Source organism: Ptychodera flava, chromosome 19 (assembly GCF_041260155.1).
Source record: "Ptychodera flava strain L36383 chromosome 19, AS_Pfla_20210202, whole genome shotgun sequence".
Taxonomy (NCBI): Eukaryota; Metazoa; Hemichordata; class Enteropneusta; family Ptychoderidae; genus Ptychodera; species Ptychodera flava.
In genome coordinates, this window is record NC_091946.1 from 26,721,403 (window position 1) to 26,741,359 (window position 19,957).

Here is a 19,957-nt window from a genome sequence, read left to right on the forward strand (position 1 = left end):
CAAGAGGTAACGAATGTAGTAAATAAGTCAAAACTCAATAAAGCAGTTGGCGTTGACAAACTTCCTTATGAGATTTTCAAAAACCAAACTGCAATTAAATTGCTTCACAAGTTATTTCAACTTTATTTTAATTTTGGAAAAATACCTAGTATGTGGAGAAAAGCTATAATCAAACTAATACCCAAAAATGCATTGAATGATCCCCGAGTTCCTTTAAATTATCGAGGAGTAAGCCTTCTGTCAACTGTGAGTAAATTGTATTCTGGGATTATAAATAATAGACTTGTTCAATATTTTGACGCAGAAAATATTTTAGTCGATGAGCAAAATGGTTTTAGGAAAGGTAGGGCCTGCATCGACCACATTTATGTTGTGACAAGTATTATCAGAAATAGAAAAGCGTCAGGTTTGCCCACATTTGCAGCTTTTATAGATATGAAAAAAGCATTGGATTGCGTAAACAGAGATATGTTGTTCTTTAAGTTACTTGAAAATGGTGTTTCAGGCAAATTGTATGAGGCAATTAAGAGTTTCTATGAGAATCCACTTTCTTGTGTTAATGTAAATGGTTTGCTTTCCCCTTGGTTTACAACAGATTCTGGTGTTAGACAGGGAGATGTACTGTCTCCTACACTCTTTTCTATTTATCTGAATGATTTTGCTAAAGAGGTTAACAACCTCCATATTGGAGTTCCAGTTGCTGACCGAGAGGTTTCAATTCTGCTGTACGCAGATGATATAGTCATTCTTGCTGAAAATGAAGAAAATCTCCAAAAGGCTGTTGAGTGTCTAGAAAATTGGTGTAAGAAATGGCGTATGGTAGTAAACGAAAACAAAACACAGGTTGTTCATTTTAGAAATAAAAATGTCAGGCTGTCAAATTTTATTTTAAAATATGAAGGACGGAATTTAGAAACAGTGTCTCAGTATAAATATCTAGGTCTGGTTTTCAATGAGTTTTTAGACTACGAAGTAACGGCAAAAATCTTATGCAATTCAGCAGGAAGGGCTTTAGGGGCTGTTATTTCTAAAATCCATAGATTTAAGCATTTCCATCACAATACTTTTTCTACCTTGTATAATTCCTGTGTTGTTCCAATTTTGGACTACTGTGCGGGGATATGGGAATTTGGTCAGTTTAAAAACTGTGACACAATACAAGATCGAGCATTGAGATATTTCATGGGTGTACATAAATATGCACCAAAGTTGGCTTTAAATGGAGATATGGGTTGGGATAAGCCAAGTTTTCGTCGAAAGCTTGATATGTTACGTTTCTGGAATAGACTGTTGAAAACACCAGACAACAGAATAACGAAATCAGTTTTTCTGTGGGATTATGCTTTGCAAACAAAAAATTGGTCTAACGATATAAAAAGTGTTCTCTCAGAAATTGGCTTTCAAAATATATTTGTGAACCGAGACGTGATAAAATTAGAAGAAGCTCGTGAATTGTTAAGAATTTTTCATGCTAGAAAATGGGAACTAGATGTGCAACAAAAGTCAAAATTAAGGACGTATTGTATTTTTAAAAAGGAATACGGAAAAGAAATGTATTTGACAGGTTGTATGTCTCTTGCGAAGCGGTCTCTCATGGCCAAGTTTAGGACGGGCATACTCCCACTTAAAATAGAAACTGGGAGATTCAGTAATCTTGCAGTTGAACAGAGGTTTATGCGAATTCTGTCCTCTTCATGTTGAAGTTGAATTTCATTTTTTGTTTCAATGTACTCTGTATAAAGATTACCGTAAGTCACTTTTAGACAAGATATTGACTGATATGCCAGATTTTGAATGACTTAAGCAACGATAACAAGCTATGTATACTTATGACAAAATTCTGTAATGATGTAGCAGACTACATTTATAGGGCATTTTCGAGAAGGAAAAGCACACTTTACAAATAATGTATCCTTTTTTTGTCTTCAATGTGGTATTCAACGTGTCTTATAAGCCCAGCGGGCTGGATGTGGCAATAGAAAACATTTCATTGTAATTTATTTAAATGGTGAATAAGTCCACATAGGACACTTAAATAAATAAAATACAACAACAACAACATATAGCCGGCCTAGTCCCTTGCTCAATTTCTACCGCTGGCTGCGCTGCTCACGAAAATAGTATTGGCTATGAGACGCATGGCTATCATTGATCAATAGTATACGAGTGCAGTGATTGCGTTAAATTTATTTCCAATTTGCAGCTACCTTCGAATTTAGATTTCGAATGCCTATGTAGTAATTTTACCTCCATAGTTTCCCGATCCAAGCATCCTATGTCGACATTGAATGAAAAACGAAGAAATCATTTATTTTTGAGCTATCGCCGTACATGCCAGAGGACGATAGATAGTCTGTCAACATGGTCATCAAGTCACGCCTGAGAAAAAATCGTAGACGCTGATCCTCATTTCACCACTTAACCCTATGAGTGCTGTTGTTGTTCCCAACATAATTTCAGTGCAACATTTTTACCAATTTTTATGAATTTTTCTGTAATTATTTGATAATTTTGGACCACATGGATAAAATATTTCATTAGCCTCAGTTTGTTATCAAAATTTTGAAAAAAATCTGAAAAAAATTGACTGGAGTATATTTTCGAAAGGACAAGAAACTGAATTTGGCGCTCGAAGGGTTAATGCCATCATAGAGAGTCGGACGTTCGATGTTTCTACGTTCCACGTTCTAATTTTCCGAGCTTGCCACTATACAGATGTGCCGACTACACGATCTTGTCAGGTGAGTGTGCACATTGATATGCAGTCAAAATTCTGACTGAAATAATATTAGCCCATACCCGACCCTATTTTCGTTAGCAGCGCAGCCAGCGGTAGAAATGGGGAAGGGGACCAGACTACACGACATAGTTACTGCGTATCACCTGCGTACATTCAGAGATTAGTTTCTGGTATCTATTTTCAAATGGAATGACGACTGCGCACCTTACAAAGACACATGACCAAAGATGGAGTGCCGAATATTTTTGCTTTGCATTGGAGTGCCCTCTAGAGGGATCTTCTGTCTAACAATTGCTGATGAAAATATTGTAATTCTATACAAATTTTCAGTGATCAAATTGATCTTTGAGATTAAAACGTCAAACCCACGTGAATGGTGACACCAATACGATTTATGTTTCAATCATGAGTGGACACAAGAATGTCAAAGTTTGGTTTTTCAATACACGTACTGCCCTAGTTTTCATACTATTTATCATTACAGGACAGAGACATGTGCGAGTGAAAGAATTTAAACGACATATGTACATCTATCTGTGGTACATAGCATATCCAATACACCTGTACGAAGTTTTTAATGTAGAACGCCACCGGGGGAAGATATTCGGACTCTCAAATTTCTACAATCCTTTTCTGATCTACCATTTGTGGGGCTCATTATAAAGCTCTTGGAGAAAGAAAAATTTTCACCCCCTTAATTTTTCGAAAATCCAAAATTTAATTTTCCCACCATAGAGGTAACACAGGGGTTGCGGCTATTTTGAATTTCAAATATCGCAAAATATTGGGTAATTTGTTTCGCTAGTTCTAAACTTTGCACGGTGACCCTCCCGATTTTTATTGTTGATTTGGTAAGAGAATGGGTGAAAGCTTCATGTAGGAAAATTCTGAGCAAAAGCTCAAGTCTTTCACTTTCGAGGTGCATATTACCTTAATGTCTTTAAAACTGGCTTCGACAGACGTACATTTGTTACGTTGACGACTACTAGAACTAAATGGGCTCACGCTGGTATTTTAACGCAACATATGCTTGCTGTAACATATCCCACAACGATGCATCAAACCACGCGTGAAACTTCCCCGAAATCCCGCAAATGACCACGGTCATAGAACGGGAGTCCGTTGTGTATGTAGGGTTTGGCGATAGCGGAGGGCGTGGCACAATCCTACGATAGGGAGAGGGCAACAAAACTTTAACGCGAAAAGGGTATTCACAAACGGTCTCTTGACGTGCAGGTAAACATTTTTCCTCATGTGGGCAGATGGGAAAGGGGTCGACTAACTATGATCATTAGCAGGTTAGGCACAGAGCTTGTAACCGTTTGCCTGTGTGGAAGTGCACAACGGTCAACCAAATATGGAGTTTTTGTGGTGGCCAGGTCCTTTGATTCCAAAGTTGTGTGATATAAAGAGAGTTAATTGGGAATTGTCCGCGTGGTAAATGGCAGGGAGGAAATATTTTTGAATAACAGCCAGGAGGAAAGTAGCGAACACTTTCCATTTCCCCTAAATATTTCAATTTTGTTCAAACTATACCTTCTCGAAAAGTAAGTCCTTTGGTTACAATCTCTTAAAACTTGATTGGTTAGCTGCGCCCTGAGAGGGATCTAATCTTGTCCAATGGCAGTCTTCACAGTAACAATGCATCTATTATTCGAATGAACTATGTCCTGCCTAACTTACCCTCTATGGTCCCCTAGGTGGGCACACGGTATCACGAAGACCGGGCCAACGTTGTGTGGATTTTGAGCAGGTAAGAAACGAAAAACTTCAAAGTGTTGTTGAATTGGAGTAATGAGATTGACAGACGTGTAGAAACGAATAACATCCAATCTCAGCCGTTTGGTGTTAATGTGAAAGCTTACATTTTTGTGGGTCCGCTGTCTTGTCTTGCGAATGCCCTGGGTATGAAAGTACGTCAGGTAGTAAGGGACCATGCATGGATGATGTGAATCGCGCTTGGCAAACGAAACATGATCAATTCGCCACAATGTCCCTCTCTCCCAAGTTCGATGACGAAACGATAATTTGAATTGTGGCAAAATACAATGAATTTCTAGACTGGTAGTCCCGGTCACTTTTACCTTATGAACTGCTAACGACTTACTAGTAGTTGGTCAGGGCAATATGCCTCCCCCATTGGCGACCAGTAAAACAATTAATGAAGGGGATTAGGGAGGGCAGTTAATAGAGACGGACTGTTTTCTTTGAAATACCGAACAAAGATAGCGATGGTAAAGTAATAGGCGCGCGCGCGACAAGGGTACGACTTGTCTAATGAAAAAGTTTAATACATGGCATTTATTGATCATAATTCCAAGACGAATAGTGCATGTTAATACCCTATGAATGAATACATGACACGTCGATGCAGAAAAAGAAATCTTTACATAACCAGTGCTAAGATAAGATAAGACCAAGGCACCCAAGGTTGGAATATCAAAGTCCAACCTTACATCAAAAAATAGCAACAAGAAACCTGGGCTGAGACCATGACACCCCTATCCTCGTATCCCACCCCTAGGGACTGACATTTTTGCTAGCCCCTATGCCATGGGTTCACATTGGCGTTCGTGCGTTCAATATATATCAACAGCCCCTTGGCACTGCAGAGTCTTCCTCTCGTCACAGGAACCCGTATGAAATGTGTATCGTGTCGACATTACTTAGAAGTTCGAGGTATATAGAGTCTAATTCGTCCACATAACTTTCAATGGACGGTTGATTTGTGTATATAGACACATTTTAAGCTTCTTTTGCTGGACGTAAGTAGTATCAGTAGTATGACCCTGTTTGACGGACACGTGTTCACCCATCATACTTAACCTGTTTGAGGGACAGCGTGCCTGTCAGAACACGTGATTTACCTTCGGTAGAATGAATCAAACAATTGCAGGACAGGAAGATATGGACAAAGCACAAGTTCACAGCTTTTTAGGATTGCACATCCTTTCAGTTGCGGTGACAGTATTCCCATGCACAAATTTATGTTATTCATCCTCCTTCCGACATTCCGACAGTTCGATGCATGCAATTATTGAAAAACACAAGGTACATTGCTCCCTAAGTTAGCTTTAAAGATAACAAAAATGTACCGTAGGGGTCGAAAAGATAACATTCAAAAGAAAATACAGTCTTTGATAAGTTCGTAAAACCAAATAGCGAGACTAAACATCAAAGTTTGATTGGTACTTGATCAGTTGTGTTGTGACTGGAGCTGATTTTATGTTTTATTTTTTCTGCGAGGTGGACGTGTTTGAAATCATTTAACTGATCCTATCCAGATACACGAGTTCCTGTAAATTAATTCATGCACAAGGCACATTGTTTCTCCGAACGGTCGCCTATGGTATAATTGGGATTCGCTCATTCAGTTTTCGCTGAGTCATCGCATTCAAGATGTAATTATATAAAGGAAAAATGCCGCCATACGGGTTCATTCGACGCTGATTTAAGTAAACATACCGTTACGTTGGCGATTGTACTCTTTACTTACTCACATTATATTTTCAGTTTATATGATTACCTCAGAATAATTCAGTGAACTCGATTTCGTAAAATTTTTTGCTGACTGGATTGAATGTGGACTGTTTTTATACAACAGCCGGTCTCCGTGATTGCACTCTCGACATCCGGGACATCTCATGTCCTTAAATACAGTACATTCAGTCTCAGTTGATAAGCAGCAGAATGCATTTTTGATGAGGCTTTCGTCTCATACGAAAAGTACACATCGAATGATATTCAGGTTTGTGTAACGGTTGGACGGTCGTATGTTTACTCATGTAGCGACACAGCAATGTTGAGCCCATCATTGGGTGAGCCGTGTTAAGTATGCATGACACAGACAACCGCATTTAAGGGAGCGTTCAGTTTTTACAGCCGGGGGTGGGCCGGCAAAATCCAGGGGGGGGGGTCACCTCAAATTTGAAAACTGCAAAGGGGGGGGGGGGGTCATGTATTTTTCAAACAGCTCAGAGGGGGGTCACTTAATTTTCATAAGCATCTGTCCCGTCAAAAAGCAGTTTCAGTGTTCAGAAAAATTCTGGGAGATAAAAATGATTTGCTGCATGATTTCATGCTCTGAAGTCATTTAATTGTAAATCTGAACAAAAGTATAATTATCTATCGCATGAACATCTTGACTTGGCAACTCTGAGGCATGTCTTATTGTCAAAGGAGCTCACTGAGGGCAATGAACAATTCCTATTACTTACATATTAGAGATATGGCAAGTTTTAAACAGTTACCTGTAGACTAAGAGTACCATGAAAAGTTAAATAATTCTTTTAGGTGAAATTCTAAAATCCAATTTCCTGCACACATATCCATTTGTAACCACCCTAGTCTAATCAAGTACATTAATATTAATAATCAAGAGTACATAAATACACAGATTTACCTAATTTTGTATTGGAAAAAAATTATTCATAGTTTCCTCATAGACTCCCATGTACAGTGAATCTACATTTTGGTGAAATTCCAAAATCCAATTTTTGGCAAACACGTCAATTTGTTACCACCCTAGTCTAATCAAGTTCATTCATGTTAATAATCAGGAGTACATAAATACACAGATTTACCTATTTTTGTATTGGAAAAAAATTGTTTATAGTTTCCTCATAGACTCCCATGTACAGTGAATCTACATTTTGGTGAAATTCCAAAATCCAATTTTTGGCAAACACATCAATTTGTTACCACCCTAGTCTAATCAAGTTCATTGATGTTAATAATCAGGAGTACATAAATACACAGATTTACCTATTTTTGTATTGGAAAAAAATTATTTATTGTCTCCTCATAGACTCCCATGTATAGTGGATGAACACTTTCAGTGAAATTTCAAAATCAGATTTCTTGTACACATAATATGCACCTTTAACCATCATATTCTAATCAAGTACAATTATGTTAATTATTCAACGTCTGTATATGTTCATGTCTAGCAAGTTTTTCATTTGAAAAAAAATTGTTCACAATTTTATCATAGACTCCTATGTACCGGTATAGTGGATGAACATTTTTGGTGAAATTCTGAAGTCAAAATTTTTGTTCACATACCAGTTGTAAGTACATTTATGTCAAATATCAAACATCTATAAATGCATAGATATAGTTTGTATTAAAAAAGTATTAAATAGTTTTCTCATACACTATCATGTATAGTGAATCAACATTATCAACAGCTGATCATCAATTTAATCCAAATATCAAAATATTTTACACACACGCTTCCGCAAAAATATTGCGATCTACGTGTAATTTCTGTCCAATCTCTTTAAGGGGTAATTTCAAAATTATAGCAAGTCAGAAGGGGAAATTTGAACATTAACACTTTGTGAGTTTGTAAGGAGGGTCATTTGAAAATATCTGAGAATCTTTTTTTTTGAGTCTATCCCTCCGAGGTGTTGTGTGTGCAGCTTTACTCAAGCAATGTGGGGGGGGGGGGGGTCATGAAATTTTTGTCATCTTAAAAGGGGGGGGGTCATCAATTTTTTGGTGCAATGGGTAGGGGGGTTCACTTATTTTGCTTGATGCGCAGGAAGAATTTGCCGGCCCACCCCCGGCCATAATAACTGAACGCTCCCTAAGGGACACGCCATACAAGTAGTATGATCCTATCCAGATACACGACATCCTGTAAATTAATTTATGCACAAGGCACATCGTTTCTCCGAACGGTCGCCTATGGCTATAATTGGGATTCGCTCATTCAGTTTTCGCACATGTTGAGCCGCTCGAAAACTTGAAACGCGGAAGGTCATAGAAAGGTTTGTCTTTTTTATTCTCTGTGTCGCTTAATGTTACTTGTGGTGATTGAACATATCATCAAATTTACCGTCTGCTGGTATCTAAGCAGTAAAGATATTCTAGAGATCAAAAACTTGCGCATCACAAATATTTGTCTGTTCACATTTTCAAAATATTCACCTCAAATTTCCTTAAAATGATTTTTTTAAAATCATTACATCACCTTATTCTATTGTGATGCTTTCGAACATTACTTTCCGCAATCGTGCACCTTCATACATCACCGAACACCTAGCGACGGAATGAGCCACATTTTAAAATCCGTATACTACTTAATATTAAGCCTGGTTGCGTGTCGCGTTATTAGTGTAATGCTGAACATTTGTCCATTTCGTACTCAATTTTGTGTTAAACGACAAAATCCCTATTCGAAAGGTAATACGAGCTTCGACATAGAAAGATTCAAATTTCGTTCTAACTTCTAGTGGGGAAATGTAGAAGTATTTCCTTTAGAAATCAAAAATAGATATCAGGAATCACCATGTAAAATACTAGAGAAAAAAAAGTAGCAAATGTTTCACGGACACTTGAAATCGAATTGGCTGCCATCCCTGAGTCAACTCTAAGGGGAAAATGAGATTTTCGATTTTCACGAAAAAAATCCCGAAGAAGACTTTATTTATTCAATGGGCTTCAAAATGAGCCCCCAAGAGAGGTAGAACAAAAATGTTTGTAAAAGTTTGAGAGTCCCAATAACTGAGCCCAAGGTGCTCTACCTTAAAGGCGGAGCCTCCCTTTAAAAGGGTGCCAACCTATGGCGGCGTTCATTGTGTAAGTGGACACCAAACAGGTAACATGAGGGCACACGCTCCAGAAAATGCCACTTTTTAGTTTTTTCCGACAGCAAAAACATTGACAGACTGCCAAGCGGTTTGCACGAAGCTGCTGCAGATCAAACCCTGTGGTTATATTCAAATTCTAACTTGACTGGATGATGTTTTTTAAGGAAATTCGAGTTTGGTGCTGAGGAACAAACGACCGTTGGCAATTTGAACCGACCGTCAATCAAACGGTTATATAAGCTCTGTTTGCAGGATTAGCAAAAGGTTACAAAAGATGGAGATCAGTTAGTGTAATTAATGTTATAGAAATCAAACATCATACTGCCCATGTGTTTGACTGGGAGGAGAACTCCACTAATGCGAGAACCTGGGATTGAAAAGTGCGGCTTTAATGACTACATCCCTATACAAACACACTGAGTCTGTTTGCCTTTGTTTGAGAGCGGTAGACGTCAAATGTTTAGCTCAACTACTGGGTCCAGGCAGAAAGTTCATCTCAAGTTGTATTGGTGGATTGTTTTGAAACATTGCGAATATTCTTTCAGGTTTAAAATATTGTGAAGATTGCTCTCTTTTAAAATGCATATTTAAATAAGTTACAGGTCCAGGATGCAACGTCTCCTGTTAAATATCTTTAGTAGTGCCTTAGAACCAAGACGAATTTGTTGACAATCTGAAAAAAGGCTATGGATGCCCCCTTTGGTTTGAAGTTTTAACAACTCTGTTCATTGTGTGATAGCCTATTTATGCATCATTGGGTAGTATCAGATCCTGACCGTACCATTTCTATTTACGGACCACGTGCGACTTATTGATAAGAAGATCTCGACCAGGACAAAAACTGCTCAGTTAACACCGAAAGAGGTTGGCGCCAACAATCGTCTCCAGTTCTGAATTTTGTGTAGTTTTGTTTGCGTGGATTATATTAATGCTCACAATAATAAACTTGCAACATCGCCTTGTGCCATACAAAATAACATTTGGGTGAAGACACATTACCTATGAAATATAGGCTGTAGCCAAAGGGACAGCAAGACAATAGATTTCAGAAAGTGGGACATTGGTATTTTCACACTTATACACATATTACTCTAAATTAGTACAAGATTTTGTGGAGAAAGTGAGGGGTGTTCGCAGCAACCCTCCCGCAACGATTAGAAAACCCCTGCCCCTACTAGTATGTCTCTCCCCATATCCCATGATACATGTAAAACTCCCCCTCGCCTTTAAAAAGTTCATGAAAGATTACCTTTTTCCACTACAAAAGGACGCATTGGCGTAAGTTTGCCCTCACTCGTATCGGAAACCCCATTCCGAAATCGACCGAATTTTACACCCTACCCGCCCGCCTTGTTATTAAAAAATGAAGTTTCCGATTAATCATATTCATTGTTAAAGTATTATTCCCTCTTCCACTCAAAATGTAGGAAAATGCTCACTTGCTCGCTGAGAAACCCGTTGCAAACACCCACCGCCCGCAATCAGCTTTCTTGGCTGCTCCTGTATAAACAATCAATCTTGTAACTATATACGAGCTTGGGTCTTTGACGGAAATCTGATAGTTATGGTTTACTGAACGGTGCATAACGTATCAGATAGCAGCAAATTTTGACGTTTTGTTGTCGTTGGCTTACTATGAAATAGCAGCCAGCTAAGCCTTTCAGAGTAAAATTAAAGTTACTGTTGTTTAACCCTAAACCATGATAAGTGGGCCAAAGTCATAGGTGGACCGAAGTTGTTCAAAGTTAACTAAACAAATTAACAATATCCACAATGGGATTCGAACTCACAACCTGAGGTGTCTGCTATTAGAAATGTCAGCGATCAAAACCACTCGGCAACATCCCAAAGTGTATCGACTTGCCAAACTGACAAGGACGGTTCCAACAGATCATACGGGACCCCCTTATATGCACCCTAAATTATGGACGACAGAGAAACATTAAATTGAATAGCGTGCACATGTTGATAGGCTACGAGGAACTAGGTTGACATGTAATTCTCCTTGGATTGAGCCTGAGTCATCCTCAGTGATGCTCCATTGTTGTCCCGAGAAGAAGGTCAGTTATTGTGAAACTCACAGGGACAGGTCAAAGGTGAATGAAACGTCGACTGGTGAATATTCAGTTATGTATTCGACAATCCAGCATGTTCATTCTAAACCGGCCGCCGGCTTCGCTTCTGGGCTGACATTTAACACTACTGTAAATACGGATAGTTTTCAATCGGATACGAATTACTTTACCGTGATATCGGATACGAATTACTTTACCGTGATATTTGGTCTAGAAAATAGCTATCGTTTTCAGCTCTGCAAACCTCTACTCCATAGTCGGACTGAACACAGACTCCAGAGCAGAAAGTCTTCTAGGGTCTATTGCCAAACTTACCGTGGTAATTATCAAGTTAAATAACAGTAGAACTGGTTGGACAGTGCTCAAACTTATTGACTGCTGGAAGTAAGTAAGTAAATTTTATGCTTTGCATCAGACAGGTAGGTTGGTAAGCCGGTAAAAACACACAGAATCAGTTTGCCATTATTCGACAGACCATGCACACTCCTGTTACGAATGCTTCCCGAAGGCACCGTCTTATACGTCAACGCATGGTTCAATGGTTGTAAAGAGTCCGCCGTACAGGTCGTCATGTAAAAGTGAAAAAGGCAGATTATCGCCAACAATAACAATTCGGTGAAATATTTTGTGCCTTTTTCCAAAACGTACGCGCGCGTATGCAAAACAAAGAATTTTCCTGTTTTTGACTGAATGGATTCGATCGGAAATAGTCATTCAATATTATTAGCCTAGGGAGCCCTCTGCAAATCAAATACAGACAACCAGCTCCCCTGGAAACTGAAACGGACCCCTTCGTTTGTTAAAATTAACAGCTCACAAGCAACGCTAAGGGAGCCTTCAGTAATTACAGGGGGGGGGGTGGGCCGGGGGAATTTCGCGAACACCTGTACCGTAAAATGTGACCCTCCCCCTATCCTCCTGTCTAAAATGTGACCCTCCCCCTTGTCCGACATTCTAAAACTTGACCCTCCCCCCCTCAACCACTGCGGTATTCTCCCCGGGAATAACTAAAACAGTATCAGCTAATTTACATAACCATTGGTTCAATTGTTATGTTAGGGACAAATTATTACAGAGGGGAGGGCAGGCGTTTTTGGAGGGACAGTCGCAATTTATCACGCAATAATTTTTGAAGAGATATGGTATTTCATACAGTTTAGGGAGGGTCACCATATTTTGTGCAACTATAAGAAGGCAAGATGTAGCTGATTTAGTGCTTCATCCATAAATATCAAATCAAAATACATGGAGTCTATCAGGCAAATTATTGGCAATTTTCCCCCACAAAACATGCTATGTCTGTATTTTATATATGTTTGATAATGTATTTAAATGTACTTTGCTTGAATAGGGAAGTAAAATGAACATTTGTGCACAAGACATTGATTTCTGAATTTCATCTAAAAAGTTGGTTCACTATCCATGGTGTTTATGATGAAATTATGAATAGTTTTTTCCAATACAAAAATAGGTAAATCTTTGCATTTGTGTACTCTTGATTATTGATATTAATTTTCTTGATTAGACTAGGAAGGTTACAAATCTATGGTTGTGTAAGAAATTTGATTTTGGAATTTCACCAAAATGTCTTTCAATACACTATGCATTGGGGTCTATGATGAAACTATGAATAATTTTCTTTCAGTACAAAATTAGATAAATCTGTGCATTTATGCATGTTTGATTATTTAGATTATTGTTCAAGATTAGACTACAGTGGTTACAAGTCTATGATTGTGCAAGAAATATGATTTCGGAATTTCACCAAAATGTCCATACACTATGCATTGGGGTCTATGATGAAACTATGAATAATATTTTTTCGGTACAAAATTAGATAAATCTGTGCATTTATGCATGCTTGATTATTCACATTATTGTTCTTGATAAGACTAGAGTGGTTACAAGTCCATGGTTGTGCAAGAAATTTGATTTTGGAATTTCACCAAAATGTCAATTCACTATGCATGGCGGTCTATGATGAAACTATGAATAATTTTTTTTCAGTACAAAATTAGATAAATCTGTGCATTTATTTATGCTTGATTATTCACATTACTGTTCTTGATAAGACTTGAGTGGTTACAAGTCCATGGTTGTGCAAGAAATTTGATTTTTGAATTTCACCAAAATGTCGATTCACTATGCATTGGGGTCTATGATGAAACTATGAATAATTTTTTTTCAGTACAAAATTAGATAAATCTGTGCATTTATGTATGCTTGATTATTAAGATTATTGTTCTTGATTAGGCTAGAGTGGTTACAAGTCTATGGTTGTGTAAGAAATTTGATTTTGGAATCTCACCAAATGTCAATTCACTATGCATGGTGGTCTATAAGTGTGTGCGTATTTTGTTGGTGATTTCCTATTCAGGAAATATCACACGGACAATCAAAGTTTTGGCCATAATATCAGCTTCTGTCAAAAGTGACCCTCCCCCCAAGATAGGTTTATAAAAAGTGACCCTCCCCCTTGAACTGTTTTCTAAAAAGTGACCCTCCCCCCAATTCCCCCGGCCCACCCCCCCTTGTAATTACTGAAGGCTCCCTAACTGCAGTGACCTTGCTGACAAGTTCGCCTACAATGCCTTTGTAACAATGTAAGGGCCGTAACAACGTCTATCCATCAATCATTTTCTTCGCAGTCAGAGTGATAATGTCGCAGCCGCACTTTCTCGAGGACCGAGATCTGGTCTTGAAGCTCTTGGCGCGCAGTCGAAAGGAGCTGGACTCTGAGAAGATGTTCAAAGCGTACAAGGAAAGACTGGATGCGACCAAGCCAAACATTCTGGTGGAGATGATGAAACTGTGGACGGAAAACAGTAAGGAGTTTGCAGTTGAATATGGTGTTGACCCAGACCAAGTGACAGCGCCAATATTTATGGCTGCGGTCAATCGGTACCCTAATGATCCAAAGGTTGGTAGCAGGCTTTTCCAAAAAATAATTACTCAATTTATGATTTTTTTGAAATAAATTGATGAAATGTGGATGCCCCTTGTTAAGTTGAATGAGATAAAAGCAGTTATTTTTTCTTAACATTTATCTTTAATTCAATTCCTTTAACAGCTCCTAACTTTGTATCAAAGATACTATAGGCATAATTTTATTTCTGTTGAAAAAAATCAGCCTGAAATCTTGCACAACATGTCTAGGCATAGCAGTGCCTGATAAAAACCCTGCTTGAATTTCTTTTGACAAACAAACCACGCCTGAACAAAAAATTAACTTTCAATGGTTTTAAATACCCACCAAGGACAGGTCAGAATGTTAGCGCGATCTGCCTTAGGATAGTGCCGTGTGACTATCCGAGATGCCATGCTGTTCACAAAAGGCCTGCCATTCCTTTTATATCAGTCCTGATGGATAGCAAGTAAAAAATTGTGTTGTGTTGTAATTCAACGATAGTTGTTTACAACTAATGGAGAGACATAGAAAAATAGAATATAAGCTACGACAGAACTCAGCAATTCACCACACAGGCAGAAATTTCAGGCAGATACCATTACAAATTCATCCCGCATAACACAGCGTGTCCAGCCCAAGTAACAAGCCCGTCAGACAAGTTTCCGTCGGCAAAGAAGTCAAGATGTTGTAATATTGTATGGGACGGGTCTGTACCGTGAAGACGCCGCTGTGTGCAGTATACTATATGTTAACGGGTGTTGGGACAAAAAGTATTCTAGGTGTGTGAGTACATATTTTACAATGGTATATCCACAGACCTATGATCTCAGATGTGTACATATATATTCGTAAATGCATACACGTCCATACACACATACATGAATACGTTTACATACATACTTACATACATACATATGTCAAACACACGATATCGTGTCTAATATTTCATCAGGCCATGTCGTCTAAACATTACATCACTCTAATTGGTTAGGTTCTCGAAGAGTTCGAGTTCTTCAAACAATATGGCGCCTTTCCAATGGCCGACGTTCTAAATGTTGGTGATACCAGGCCCGATGTTGGTCTTATTTCCATGGAAACAATGGTGAGCATACCAGTCAGTGCTCTTCATCGCCAAAAAGAGAAGCCTTTAGTGTTGGTGACATCTTCTGTTTCCTGACCCCCGCTAAGGGTAAGTCTCCGAACAGTGTAATGACAAATAGCTGTAGCAAAGAAGTAAACGTGTCTGGCGTGAAAACTGACACGCTTTTTTTGCAGAGTAAATGTGTCAGGAATTTTTTTTCTAAGTGGCAAATATCTGTCAAATATTCTATTACATTTAAAAGTGAATTCATCATGACTTGATTTTGATCGGTGTTTAGTTTTGGTATTTTCTTCTGTGGACATCTGAGAGAGAGAGAGAATGAGAGAGAGAGAGAGAGAGAGAGAGAGAGAGAGAGAGAGAGAGAGAGAGAGAGAGAGAGAGAGAGAGAGAGAGAGAGAGAGAGAAGGTGGTGGGGAGAAGGAGAGGGAGGGAGACAGGTAGGCAGACAAAGATAGACGTGCTGGACCAGAAAGTAATGTTTGCGATGCTACTTTTAAAGCCAACACGAACCATTAGTGACATAAACGAGGAGAGGACGACAAACATTATTCCCTGCGTGCTCTCAGCAGGTATAACTCGACGGCGTTTGACCTACAGCTGGTTTGTTCATAGGCTAGTGTTGAAATCAAATGCCTGTCCAGCTTTACGTGTTCAAACCGTTCTCCCAGCGACTGATTACAATAGATGTCCTATAAGCAGGTGTACAACATGTGTTTCATACAGTGAATCCTCTCTGGCTACACGTGATAGACAACTAATCCTTCCCTTAAATCTGTGAATAGAAGGAATTTGACAGTTGAATGACTGCATGAGATTTTTCTTTAGTTCTTTGACCGATTGACCCGTAATTGTAGAAGGGTACCTAAGTGATGTCAAGTAGATGCTATAAGCTCGTTTTCACTTGCACATTGTTGGCACTATACCACGTAAAAAAAATCGAACAGTGTACTCTGACCTGCTGTCAAGAACCTTTCCACCCCAAGTCTAAGTACTCATGATTTACACGACCGCCGAGTCTGTTGTAATTCCAATAACATAACCACCGTACTACGTTTTGACAAAACACAAATGATTTTCCATCTGCAATGGCACACTAAGTCAAAGAAAAGTAAGGTATGACTTGATACACATTCACACAATTGTTGAGAGAGAGAGAGAGAGAGAGAGAGAGAGCACGCGCGCGTGTGTTTGTCAATAAAGGCATCATGCTGACGTTGTTGATTTTTCCATTTCACAAAAGAAGAGAGAGGGAGGGTTCTCAAGTAAAAACGAAAGAATCACGTTGAATTGAACTTTATGAAAACTGTCATTGATCCTTATGCAGCAGTTGTACTTATAGCAAGTGACATCCCACATTTCTTCCTTCGATATGTTATTTGGTATAAGTTGCAGTATTGTCAGCACTACTTGAAAGTCGTTGATGAAGTTATATGGTATACTATATCTTTACGCATACGTTTTCGTCTTCCAGGCCGTCCTCGATGGTGGCGCTCTCAGTAGAGTCTTTCATGATTACAAGGACAGAGCTGAGTTCCTGTTCGTCTACATCATAGAGGCACATCCTACCAATGGCTGGAGCTTCGGAGTGAACCACTTCAGTTTTGTCAAGTTCCCGAAATCCATTGAAGACAGAAGGGATACGGCAAGGTATCTATTCAAAACGTTTGATTTTAAAAATAGTTACCTGACTTGGTTTCGGAGTAAATAAATAAATGCTCAGTAGCTTCTTTCTCTGGTATCAAGTGTTTCATGCTGACCCCTAATTTTCATTCTTGATTTCAGAATGGGATAATTTAAAGACTGAGCGACAGTTTATATTCGAGGCGCATACAACCTTAAGGTAGCATGCGTCTCGAAAGTGAAAGATTTAAACTTTTGCTCAAACTTTCCTTACGGAATCTTTCGACCGTTCTCTGTCAAACTCAAGAATAAAAGTCAGGGGTCAACGTGCAAAGTTTAGTACTAGAGAAACAAATTACCCAAGATTTACCGATATTTAAAATTCAAAATGGCCGCCATCCCTGTGTTAACTCTATGGAGAAAAAATAAAATTTTCGATTTTCGAAAATCTAAGCCGTTGAAAGTTTTTCTTTCTCCTAGAGCTTCAAAATGAGCCCCCACAAGTGGTAGATCAGAAAAGAACTTCATCTCTTAAGGCAGAATGAGCCTGGGGATAGTTGGCGTGGAGGGGGGGGCACGTGGGGGCACTCATGGCTTAATTATACTTGATAGTCAGTCAGTCGCTTGTGGACTCATTTCGAAGTCTGTGGAGTGAATGAAGTTTTCAACGTCTTTTTGTTAAAATCAAAACTTTAATTCTTCTCAATTGAGCTAAGATAGCGCACAGCGGTCGTGCATGTTGGTAATTTTTATTTATCTTATCCTAAACTTCGTACCGTGATCCCATGGTTTTTGGAAACGAATGAGAAAGAGAAAAGTTTTTGAATTTCCTTGGGGACAGTTTTGGCAAAAGTTTAAAATTTTCTGTAAGGCGCGCATGACCTATGATTCTTCAGCGTTGCGGTTAAATTCTACAAAACGTGACAAGACTGCACCTAAAGTGATACTGAGACCACACATCTGTTCGGAACATATTAGCTGTTTGATAAGACGTAACAGATCAGTTCTAAAATTTTCTATCCTCATGAATTACCACAACAAATATTTTGCATTATCAAGTATATATCGACTGTTGTCTGTCTGTATCGTCGTGAATAATATGATTGTAAAATTGTTGACAGTTATTGTTGTAAATTTGATTAATTTGTGAAGGTAGATGGCGAAGATTGCATAGCGCTCATCCATTGTTGTCTATCTGTATCATCGTGAATAATAAAGGTTTTATTTTAATGATTGACAATGCTCATGAACTTGATCGCGTCTTGACGAACAATTTCAAAATAAGTTGAAATCAATTGTTGATCCAATACGTATTATTACTGTGAAGGAAATATGTAACAATGATACTGGACTTTCTTTATACATATGGACATCTTTATACATCCATGACCTGCCGACGCTCATTTAAAAGTGAATAGCTTCGCAAAGTATCACATGGTGTACCCAAACAATGCTTTTACATACTGATGTTATTTCTTGTAGTCTAAAGTAAGCAAGTTCTTTAAGAGAATCGTTAAAAAGGTTGTGAAAATCGATTTTAATTTAATTCTTTGTATTTGTCTATGTTGTGTATGATATAACATCGGGTAATGTCAAAGATGCTTGAAGATGTTGTGAAGATAAGTATTTGCTAAATGAACAACCAGTGACTAAAATCGTTGTCATGTTTTCACTGCAGAACGATGATGTCCATTGACGAGGACTTGTTCACAACAGATATCAATGACGTCAGCAAACTTCGCGTAGTCCTGGACAGCATGGAGAATTCGTTCAATCTTTCCTACAGTGCACAGCCGGACCGTGTCTTCATTATCGTGGGGGACAAAATCGAGTATATCGGCAAGACGGTACTGCAACAGCTGGTTACGCCGGATCGCCTTTTTGTTGACGATATAAGGGAATGGTTTGATAAGAACAATTAAAATTAATTTTCTGACAATGGGGGCTTGCACCATTGGTAGGTTATTACGGACGTTTATAATGCCAACCAATGAGAAGAGGGCATTAAAATAATTATGCAAAAGCCCTTTTCAGAAGCTTCAACGTTTCGTGACGAGGCAAGAAAAGAAGGTACATTGCTAGTTTCAATGCATTTATGACACCGAGGACGATTTCTAAAGGAATATGTGACGGATTTCGAGGAATCGATATTTTCGACTTGAAATCTCGATTTTAAACATTCCTGACGTCAGCGGGGGCAAACATGCTTTGATATTATATTTGTACCTCTATTTCTGAGTTAAATAACGCATAGTAGTAAACGCATTATGGTTAAACCACAGAAAAATTTTAAGAGTTGATGACGTAAGTAGAATGCGATTCAGTCAGTCGTTAGTATTATCAAAATTTTGAACATTTATCAAGGGTGCCATTTCGGTACGGCCATGTATACACTACAAATGCCACTTGAACCGATGCATTCCTATGAAGACAATACCCATTTCTGTGAGTTTATCTATGGAAGCAAAATAGTGAACTAGTTGACAATACTCGTGGAGGATGGGGTATAGCAATGTATAATTGTTCGGGAACTTAATTTGAGGTTTCTCTTATGAGATATTATATGGACAATTACCTTTGCCAAGAGTCAAGATGATATCGAAATTAAAAACGTGAAAATTGCAGAATTTATCATTACATTGTACCTTAGTAAATGAAAAACGATAAATATAATGTGGCTCTGTAAAAACTATAATGTACCTGTTTGCCTGTCCTGAAGGCCGAAAAGCATTTCATGGCCGAGTGTATTACCTAATTAGGAAACTTCTATTCTATAGGTGTGTCCCTGGGAGTTTTTTGCTCATGCGTACTCACCATCAGAGAAACGATGCAGTCGAACCCTTGCGTCTACGAATAAAGACTGACAGTCCTTGAAGTAGGGAAATTAATACGCATGCGTGCTTGTAATTTCAGTGG

General features: G+C 38.5%; 1 long non-coding RNA gene across 3 annotated transcripts; it reads left to right on the forward strand.

Annotated features, from left to right (window-relative positions):
• The first annotated feature begins 4,402 nt into the window (after positions 1–4,402).
• LOC139119100 (uncharacterized) lies at positions 4,403–19,736 on the forward strand. 3 transcript variants are annotated; one of them, XR_011548846.1, is made up of 5 exons: positions 4,403–4,493; positions 14,060–14,331; positions 15,311–15,508; positions 16,893–17,068; positions 18,720–19,736. It is a non-coding gene; the product is annotated as an uncharacterized lncRNA (long non-coding RNA). The 3 variants fall into 3 exon arrangements; XR_011548847.1 differs by lacking the exon at positions 4,403–4,493 and adding an exon at positions 11,455–11,799; XR_011548848.1 differs by lacking the exon at positions 4,403–4,493 and adding an exon at positions 11,670–11,730.
• Positions 19,737–19,957: the final 221 nt, after the last annotated feature.